This window comes from Psammomys obesus, unplaced genomic scaffold, assembly GCF_907164565.1.
Source record: "Psammomys obesus unplaced genomic scaffold, mPsaObe1.curated_primary_1811, whole genome shotgun sequence".
Taxonomy (NCBI): Eukaryota; Metazoa; Chordata; class Mammalia; order Rodentia; family Muridae; genus Psammomys; species Psammomys obesus.
In genome coordinates, this window is record NW_026591872.1 from 2,747,273 (window position 1) to 2,750,116 (window position 2,844).

Genomic DNA, 2,844 nt, shown 5'->3' on the forward strand with positions numbered 1-2,844 from the left:
GTAAGTTTTCCTGCACTCTGCCCAAAGTTTGTTGATGAGTCTAAGATTTGCTTTGATACACTGCTGGATAGAGTTTTCAGAGGCCCTTTGTGGTAGGCTCCTGTCCTATTTTCTGTTTTCTCCTTCTTCCAATGTCCATCCTGTTTGCCTTTCTGAGTGAGGATTGATCATCTTATGCAGGGTCCTCCTTCTTGCTTAGATTTTTAGGTGTACAGAATTTAGTATCTGAAAGAGGGCTAATACCCAGAAAATATAAAAATCTAAAGAAGTTAAAAAGCAACAAATCAAGTAATCCAATTAAAAAATGGAGTACAGAGATAAACAGAGAATTCTTTGTAGAGGAATATGGAATGGCTGAGAACCACTTAAAGAAAGGCACAGTGTCCTTAGTCATCAGGGAAATGCAAATCAAAACAATCTTGAGATTTCATTTTATAACCATCAAAATGGCTAAGATAAAAAACTCAAATGATGATAGAGCAGGGAGATCCAAGATGGCGGCATCGGGAGGACACTGTGTCTGAGGAGCAGGACAGCAATGACAGCACAGCGATTGTCAGACCGAACCCTGGACCCTAAAACACCAGTGATTGTGTTTCCTGGGTGAGAGGAAACTGCATGGTATGGAATCATTTGGGTTCAGGTCACCCCTCTAAAACGAAGAGAAATTCCTGGGCCCCAGCAGGCACTTGGTGGCCAGCCCAGAGCCACATGCCTGCATGTCCTGATCACCTTCCCAGGCTGAACTATGGGCACCAAAACACCCGAGAGAAAACATTTGAGGGAAAACTCCACAGTGAAGGAAGCCATCAGGACAGACTTCAGGTCACCAGTCAATACCTGGAAAAAGTCTAGGGGTCCAGCAGGCCCTCAGCCACAGCTCAGAGCAGAACACTCTAGCCACCAGCCCAACAACCTGCTGTGAGCCCGAATCACCATCCCAGACAGAACTGTGGGCCCCAGGAAACCTGAGACTGGGTTACTGTGTTGGGAAGAAACCCCACACTGTGGGAAACAGCAGGTCTTAACATAGAGCACTCAGCCAACCCCCCTTCCCCCCCACACACAGAAAATTTATTGGGAAAAGTTCCTGAGTTCTTGCAGGCTCCCAGTTGCCAGCTGGGAGCCACGACTTGCCTGTGTGTTCTATGCACCATTCCAGACAGAAATATGTACCCCAAAACACCACAGACTTGGTCTTCCTGTCTGGAGGAAACCCTACTATGGGCACAAACATCAGGTCTGACCTTAGGATACCCAGCTTCAGTAAAGGGTCAGGGTCATGGCTGGCTCCAGGTTCTATCCTCCTGCTACACACAGCACCTGCCACTGATTACTGCTTGAGTACTAAGGCACAGACCTCCAACCTGAGACCACAAAAGCCTGGGATCCCTGATACTGCTCCAAGGGGCAACCAGTTATCCATAACTAAACTGACCAAACCGTGGGGTTCCTAGGTTCTTCAAGAGGGCTGTGGATAGAAAACAGTGTAAAAACAAAAGCAGCAGCTCATTAAATGCAGAGAAAGAAACCCAACACCAGGGTAGCTGTCTCCAGGACTTCTCTAGGTGAGAGGAGAACCCTAACAAAGACCACAGTTACCACTCAGGTCTATATGCCTGAGGTGAGCTGTGTCAATTCTAGAGAAAAAACAGCCATTCAGTAACCATACCCAAAAAGCTAAAGAGGCCACCTTCAGGAAAAATCATCTTACTGTCAAGGAGATTCTCCCGATCCAAGGTTTGCAAGAAGCACTAGAAACTTAACAACCAACATCTAACATAACCCAATAGGTAGAGCCCAGTGTAAAAGCTCAACCAACAAAAACCAGAGCAATATGACATCTCCAGAACCCAGTTATCCAGGGGTAAGCAGCCCTGGTCACCCGAGCATAAAGGAAATTCAAGAGGATGAGCTTACATCTATTATCCTCTTAATAGAGGATTAAGAGGATAATAGAGGAAACAAATAAAATGTCCTTATCCTTATTAAGAGGATAATAGAGGAAACAAATAAAATGCATAAAGAAAAAGAGGAAGATAAAGTCAAATGGATTATGGCCATCTGTAAAGAAATGGAGGAAGATAAAGAAATGCAAATTATGTCCATTCATAAAGAAATACAGGAAGATAAAAGCAAACAGATTATACCTATTCCTAAAGAAACACGGAAAGAGGCAGCCAAAAAGTTTGAAAATTTTAGAGAGGAAAAAAATTAAATCATTGAAAGAAATGAAAGAAACAGGAAAGTACAAACAAGGAATTGAAGGGAAAACAGGAAAATACAGTCAGATTGGTGAACGAAATAAACAAAATGGCTCAAGATCTGAAGATAGAAAAGGAAAAATTAAAGAAAACACAAATAGAGGAAATCATGGAGAGGAAGAACTTAGAGAAGAAAATAGGAAATACAGAGGTAAGCATAACCAATAAACTACAAAAGAAGGAAGAAAGAATCTCAGGTGTGGAAGATACAATGGAAAACCATCCAAGAAATCCAAGACAACATGAAAAGACAAAACATAAGAATAATAGGAATAGAGAAAAAAGAAGATTCCATCCTCCAAGGCCCAGAAAACATTTTCAACAAAATCGTAGAAGAAAATTACCCCATTTTAAAGGAGAGGCCTATAAGAATACAAGAGGCCTACAGAACACCTAATAAATTAGACGAGAAAAGAAAATCCTCCCACCACATAATAATCAAAACAGTAAGTATACAGAACAAAGAAAAAATACTTAAAAGCTGCAAGGGAAAAAGGCCAAGGAACATATAATGACAAACCCATTAGAATCACACCTGACTTTTCAACAGAGATTATGAAAACCAGAAGGGAACTGACAG